The sequence below is a fragment of the Aedes aegypti genome, chromosome 3, assembly GCF_002204515.2.
Source record: "Aedes aegypti strain LVP_AGWG chromosome 3, AaegL5.0 Primary Assembly, whole genome shotgun sequence".
In the NCBI taxonomy this organism is placed as follows: Eukaryota; Metazoa; Arthropoda; class Insecta; order Diptera; family Culicidae; genus Aedes; species Aedes aegypti.
This window is the reverse complement of record NC_035109.1, coordinates 212355471-212363940: the sequence shown is the minus strand read 5'-3', so window position 1 is coordinate 212363940 and position 8470 is coordinate 212355471.

The following is an 8470-nucleotide window of genomic DNA, read 5'->3' as shown; positions in this document are numbered from 1 at the left end:
GGCTCACAACGCTGCTAGGCATCCCGCTGTTTGAGTGTTGAAATGCATCAGCATTTGCTGTCTGGCATGGCCCGCGTTTCGACCTGTGCTGTTTGGGTCGGCCCGCGTGAGAGATGATGCTGTTTGGGACGGCCCGCCCAAGAGATGATTGTTAGGCGAGCTTTGTTTGTAGTTGACAGCCGTACACCCACCCTGTAAAAACTGCCATTTTAGGGGGTTAAATAAGCGCTCGCACCGGCAATTTTCAGCAGACCAGAAATGCGCTTGATTTTACCATGTCTGTCGAAATCAGATTGTTGTAAATTATTTCTTTCAAGTGTACCAGTAATGTGGTGGGATGTACCGTAAACATAGTAAATTGATCTGAAATTCCATGGTAGTTTCAAGAATAGGCGTAGTCAGCTACAATAGTAATTTTTACCACAGATTTTTTTCCCGTGTAAAGTACACTGAAACAAGCGTTGAAGTAATGAGAACCATGAACGAGTTTTTAAATTTACTATTCCAACCACGATTGAGCTATCACGAACGTTTTTTATTTGCGTTTTGTTCCGTCTCAATCGAACCGTATTGATAGCCGTGTGGTAAGCGTTGGCGCTTGACAATCACTAGAACCTCGGTTCGATTCTGGTCTACTGCAAGTTTTTAACCATGATATAGTAATTTTTACTGTCCAAATGGTGCCATGGTAAAATTGAATGCAACAAATATTCAAAATAAATGCGTATTTAGTCTGCACAAATCAAGTGGCGTTGTGTATTTAATTTAGCCCTCTGATATAGTAATTTCGACCGCTTCGCTGTTCTCAGTGTAGGACGTCATAAAAAAGCTGCACAGTGGTCCAATCCACAAGACTCGAACACCAGAATTTGCATAAAAGGCAGCGGTTTTCCGATCCTACGCAACATTTTTATGTAATTTCTACCGATGTAGTTAAATATCTCAACTTATGATTAAAAATACACTACGCTGAGGAAAAATTACCCATTCACGGCGCCTAAAGAAACGGTTTCCGTTATTAACGAAAAAAAAATCCAAGAAGTTGGCACCCACCACCTTTCGTAGAATTCCAGGGGGGTGAAATGAGCCAATGCTATCCAACTATCCAACATTGATTCAACATGGTGTCCAGTGTATTTGTTTTGATTCTTTTGGGACTAACAAAACATATTGTCAGTGCAGACATAATCAATAACGAACACTAACTTCGCTCAACTATTTCGCGCGACCAAATCGTCGCTGGTCGCTGGCGACCTTTTCATGTTAGTGCTCGAGCGAAACAGGCTATTTCAATGCGTCGCTGGAGCACTAAACTGCAAAGCGCTCAACAGTCCAGCGACGCGACAGTTGAGCGACGTTGCAGCGATTACTCGGATGCAAAATATGATTTTCTGGATAGGAGACATCAATGATACCTCGCTGATGCGTAAAACATTAAAAAAAAATGTCGAAAAGAGGAAAAGCGTCATCAAATACGACGATTCAACCCAATATACTTAATTACCAGAAACTAGCACTAGCAGCACATGAGCCGTATACTCGAAAATCAGGAGCAAGTTAGGGCAAACCGACCAGAAAGTGGGTACCAAAACGCGAAGTACCAAAACGATGTGAGGAAGAGCCGAACAGGATGACAGCCGTGCCAGTCCTCTGTAGAATTCTTACATTTATCGTTAACAATATATTAATGAATGCTTATTTTAGTTTTAACAAATCAGGATGATAGTGTTTTCTAACACAGAACACTTAGATATAAAAAATGAATGAATGTGAATATAATTAGTATTAAAATAAAGAATTTAAAAAAATAAAACATCTTTGATGTAAAAATGCTTTACAGTAGCATATGTCAAGCAAACACGGAGAACAAAATATAGTGTCCGTAATCATTTGTCCGGTCGAATTAACTAAATTTTAGGTTGTTTTAGAGACAACTATAAATATTGTTGATTTCACAATATATTGTTCGAAATAATAATTTTGTCCACAATTTCTCTAGTGAATGTTTCAGGAATACGGCCAAGGATTTTTCATGGACTACTCTCGAAGATCCTTCAAGAATCAATTACAAAATGTATCTATTTGTTTTCTCTTGAAATCTAATGTGAATCTGTCGTGAATTGCACCAAGCATTCTTAATAAATAATAACGAGGAATTCTTTTAAAAATCTGTCTGAGAATATGTCCATGAAACATTCTAAGATTTTCTTTATTCTTTCGGGTTTTTTACTATACTTTTGCATAACATGTGCTAGCAATGAAGCATACACTTCACAAATTTGTCAGTCATTTCTAAAAGAATTTAATTGGGTTTAAAAAAAATCCTATGTAGCAACATTTTCACGGTGTTCATTTGGGAATAAATCGTGAATCAGCACTAAGATTTTTTTTCTAATTCCACCAGAACCATTATCAGAAATGTTACTTCTTCTTTGGCATTAACGTCCCCACTAGAGTGATGCAAATTTTGAAATGCTGGCTCCCCTATGCTTAAACGATTTATATTATGGTAAATAGCATCTTATAAAAGTTTGAAATGATTTGGAAGAAATTTGACTGTGCACAAGCCATTTGAAGTTTATATGGAGATTACTATGGAAAACGCCAACTTTTTGTGTCCAGGCCTCTATCTCTTCGACATAATATTTTATGGAAAAATGAATAACCTCTGCTCCTGTGAAATCCTTTCAGCTACAACTTTGCTGAAGACCACATATTGATATAACTTGAGGATAAATTGCTATTCTTAATCATAAACTAGGTTTGCATTTTGCATGCTTAATCAACTGCTCGGCAGGCAACCGTGGTGCTTCTGGCGGGTAGAATAGATCAAAGTAATCCAGGCTACTATGTTCTACAGCAAAAAAGCAGATTTAGACTTTGTTATCACTAATAACGAATTATCCTTACGTCCCATTAAAATGTGGTCTTCGACAAAGTTGTAGCTGGGAAGGTCTCACATGAGTAGAGTTTGTTCACATTTTCATAAATTATCATTACGACCAGTTAGAGGACTGAACACAAAAGTTTTGTTTTTTCCATAGTAATTTCCATAGAAACTTCAAATGGCCAGTGCCCAACCAAATTTCTTCCAAATCCTCTCAAAGGAGATTGGGCAAATCTGGGCCCGGAATGTACACAGATGACTCATATCTCATTTGAAAGATCTAAGTGAAACAAGAACAAGTTTGTAAGGGGTCAAAAATGTTCGTCGTGGGAGAAAAAAGTTATTCCGCATGGTTTAAGATGGATTTTTTATGTTTTTTTTTATTTTTTTTTTGCTGTATTTTTTATCGATTAAAAATAAAAACATATATTTTTTCAGCACCTATATGATGATGAAAAGCTTTATGCTTTAAAGGAGTGAATTAGAGCTTTGATTTAGAGATGAAAATATTACATGGTGATGTTAGACCGTAATAACTTTAAAATCGTTATAAAATATGTACGTATATTCAGTTAAGTTTTCTACCAGACCCTGCTAGTCACATTAAACTAATTGCAGTTTTTTGACCGACCAATCCTTTTTTTTTCTCGCGATAAGGTAACATTACGACTTGTATATTCAAATAAAAAAGTCAGCTTCATTCGATGAAAAACAATTGGGAGACAGTGGTGAAAGAAAGTGTGTGGTGTCTTATAAGAGAACTGACTGTAATTGTTTTAGCTAAAGTACATATTTCTCCAGAACAAATTTTGCAAAGAGATCAATAAAACCATCAGCTCAACCTCAATGAACAACATCATCAGCCTTAAAAAACGTTAAATGTGAATTGAAATGCTTATTTGAACCTATTAGTAACATATGCGAAGTTTTAGGATTTCATGTGTTTTAAACAATGACAATCTAGCTAGCTAGTATAAATCATCTCACACTGTATACTGCATACGTGGATGTTTAGTGTCACATGTACTCCTAAATTATCCTACCAGTCTTAAGTTGAAATGTCAATCATTATCATTTTACGAGTTGGTATACGAAAAACGCGGAGCAAAATGATCAACGCACAATGATTATACCTGTGGGTTGATGGCTACTTTCACTGTAGTAGAACAACCAAGAAGGGTCTCAGCCAGCAAAACCAAATCCGGTAACGACTGCTCGAGATGTGGAGCGATGCTGTGGCGAAATCCTTCTACTTCAATCGCTGAAGGTGACGCTGACTGGCGTCGGTACCGTTCGTCGTAAATGACATGGAGTTTTAAGCGCAGTTTTCTTACTATCAGGTAGAGGGTAGGCTCAATGTAAGCACCACGATAGATTCTGACGTAGATTATGTTGGACATGTGCAATCCATCCATCAATACCTGATCGATTCGGGTCCGTTTGCAATAGTGATCGCCAGTTATATTAGTACGGGAGATTATCTTGGAAGTAGGTGCTGCGAATGACCATATCACCATATTCTTGGAGACGGCAAAACAATTAAGCGTAGGACATCCATGTTCGCCAGTCGGAGAGCACTGATCTTCCCAATCGTTCATCTCTATTTCTAATCTTGGCGTCCTCAACCTGCACATTCTTTTGTTGATTGACCACCATCCGATTTTATGTTTTTGCATGTCGTTCATCACGATGAAAGTTGTTCCCAGCTCAAGTGTGATTACTTCTGAACATTAACATTATTGATATCCTCATGAGTATTTAGCGATCTTAGCGAAGCATTTGAGGAGGTACATGTGCTTAGGCGTCGCCAATGGAACTGACATTGATAGCAAACTGAAATGATTCTGCTCGGATTATTGGCAGTTTGTTCACAGCGAACAGTCAAACAGGGATCGGTCGATTTGACGTTTGGCTTGGGTCATTTTATATTGAGCCAACCCAAGCCAAACGTCAAATCGACTTATCCCTACTATAAAGTGAGCCTGTTGGCGGCAGCCATTAGCGCTCGTAAAAAGCTGGATTGATATCAAAGATAGAAGTCTTGTAACTGTCGCGCAGATTTCCAGCACGCTTATGCTGTGTACGACAAGCGAGGTATTTCCACCAGCATAGAACAGAATCCAACAACGCAATCACTGTAATGTTAAAACGGATATAGTGTGGAAATTCGTTCCTGAGTACTTGAACCGCTGGTTTATACAAACATATTACTAGAACACTGGATTAGGATAATAAAAAGATATTATAGTACAAGATAGAGATTGTCGCTGTCGTCGCTGTCCGAAACATGCCGGGGCGATAACTGTCAAACGGTTTGTACTTTCACGCTAAACTTGCTCCGCTCAAAAATGATAGCCGAGAACACATTTTTATTTTGCTTCTGAATATCACGAACATGCCTCTGAAAAATTCCATTTTTTCGAAGATTTTCCAACTAAAAATGTCGAAGCACTTCCCCGCTTGGGGAAAAAACCATGGACCTTTGGCTTTTTTTTCAGAAAAAATCCCGCAAAACTTCTCATCATTCCAATGGCCAATTGTTTGCTGCCGAGCATGAGATGACCGATGAATTCCGTTTCCTTCGATCCGCACACTGCTTGTTGGCCATTGGCAACTCACAGGATGAGTGCGACTTATACACAATATTCACTCATTCAGCCAGTTCTGCATTGGTTGCCTCATTCTGTGAAGTTCGAACATATGCGCTGTGTGGATCTTGTTAAGCGTGTCTGAAAAAGAGAAGCTCCGCTGCCGCCTTTAAGGTCAAAATGTGTAGAGTCCAAATGTTTACACTGTCACTGCTGCGCGCCGTTTTCAAAACCACAAATCGTCACAAAAACAGCAATATAAAGAGTTTATTTGTTTTCTTTCTATAAGTAAATTGTATAACAAGTAATTAAAACTAATATTAAATGCAAATTTTCAATCACAATTGAGATTTGTGTCGTAAACAGGAGCGTAAGCGGAGTATCATAGTGATTGCTGTAGAGTAACAAAATGTTTGACCTTAACACATTCGCTTTTGAACATGACAGTTGTGTACCCACCAGATGCAAGGATGGTTCGGCAAGGCAAACAATGGGAACACTAGCGACAATCTCTATCTTGTACTATAATATCTTTTGAATAATACGATTTGATATTTGTGTCCAACTGTTACCTAAAGCGACGTGTTTGTCAAACGCACATACCTATATCCTTATTATTTTATCTCCGTATGTTTTTAATATTAACATTGCAGCAATACAAAACGTCCTGAACTCTGTGTCAAATCACAATATTTGAAAAATATAAACGGGATTAAATAAAAACATGCATAAGTACAAACATACGCACGAGTTCAAAACATTTGCGCAAGAAAATATTATTTAATAGAAAACTGTTCAAAACATATCTCTTTTCACATCTTTCCAGCTTACATAACTTTTTTCTCCCATGACGAATATTTTTGGCCCCATATCAACTTTTTCTTGTCTCATTTAGATCTTTCAAATGATATATGAATCATCCGTGTACATTCCGGGAGCAAACCCCATACATTTTTGCCCAATCTCCTTTTGGGAGAATGATTTTCATCATATTTAACACCGTTTAAGCATAGGGGAGCAAAAACTTCAAAATTTGCATCAGTCTAGTCCCCACTGAGACAGAGCCGGCTACTAAGCGTATTAGTGTTCTAAGAGCACTTCCACAGTTATTAACTGAGAGCTTTCTTTGCCTCTATGCCCAGGGAAGTCAAGGAAATTGTTATTACGAAAAGATACTGGACCGACCGGGAATCGAACCAGGACACTTTCAGCATGGCTTTGCTTTGTAGCCGCGGACTCTAATCTCTCGGCTAAGGAAGGCCAGGAATTAGAGATGGTCGGGTTTCACATTTTTCAAACCCGAACCCGACCCGTACCCGACTTATTTTATTTCTTAAAACCCGAACCCGAGACTGTAATTGAAAAGCAAACCCGGACCCGAAAAATTTTCGCTGTTCAAACCCGAACCCGACCCGAAACCCGAAAAAGTTTTCTAAGAAAAACCCGAGTTTGAAAAGATGATAAATTCATCGTTTCTGATGCATAGGGAAGCTTTTAGGTTGTTACTCTGTTCACCGTTATCACCAAACCCGATCCAAACCCGACTAAACCCAACTTTTTTCAAGCCCGAACCCGACCCGTACCCGAAATTTTGTAGCCTTCAAATCCGAACCCGAAAAAATTTAAATTTTTAAACCCGAACCCGTCGGGTTCGGGTCGGGTTTCGGGTTTGAAAACCCGGGACCCGATCATCTCTACTACACACCAGTGATGGAAAGTGACGAACGCTTCATCTGAACTGGAACAAAAACAAAACCAAACGCTCCCGAGCGTCAGAGCGCTGGCTTACTCGCATCTGTCAACTCCCGAGTAACTGAAGCTAAAAGTGATTCGCGAACGTGTTCGGAGCTGCTCAGAGTCATATTGTGCTTTTGGGAAAAAAAGCTGCTTACCCTCCGCGATTTATGGTTTTCAAGGGCTTTTGACTACAAACTAGTATTTTACTGTCGATATGATGGTTATACAATTAATTTGTCTGTCAAAACCATAATAAATCACACCTTGCTCGGTTACTCGCGAGTAAACGCTCGCGAGCTTGTTGCTACTTCTTTTGACATGTTCTTCCGAGCAGACGGGTGCGGGCTTACTCACACCTAGCCAGATCCCGAGACTGTGATGTTTGTTATGCGTTGGTATACACTCGTGAGCTGCTTCGTGATGCGAACTTTTCCAGCACTGCTACACACTCGGTTACCAATGGCTTTTAGGGCGAGATCACAAGTTATGCGAGAATTGTGCAGAAACAAACAGAACTTTTCGAAACAAATTCCTTGGGCGTATAATTGGGTCCTAAAATGTTTAATGAATTCTTGTTTTTATTTAATAATACGAAAGAGCATGTTCTTGCAACTACTTTAGCAAGTTTTCCAGCTCAAATAACGGCTATAACATTTTTAAACTTTAATTTTAAAAATGGTTCCAAATATGAACCTTGACACTTGTGATCATGTTTGACATTCACTTTTTCGACAAAAATTCCACAGGGCTTATAGTTTTAACACTGGGGTAGTTCCTATCTGACATTTCGGAAGGGACACGGAAAACAAAATATACACAAAATTTGAGTTTAAACCAAGGGGTGTGACAAAATCTCAAAAATCATAAAAAAATGTTTTTTTGTACTTAAACCAAAGAAAACCATTTAAAAATTGAGTAAACTTATGTTTCTGCCCTAAACTTAAGCGTTTGATACTAAAATTGGGACAGGGCTTTAGGACCCTATTGATTGTTGTTTTCTACGTTACGCCAATTTACCTTTCAAATTCAAACAAATAAATTAACAATTAACAATGTTCTTTTTTCGAAAAAGAGGATCTTAGAATAAATGTAGCACAATAATAATCAAAAGATAAGGCATGTGAACACGATATAGTCGATTAGAGCAAGCATTCGCACTAAATGGCCAGCTCACTGAAGTTTACCGTATTTTATTCTCCTAATAGTCTTTGCCCATGATCTTAAATAAGTGTGGTTAGAAAGTCATGAATTAGCGTTA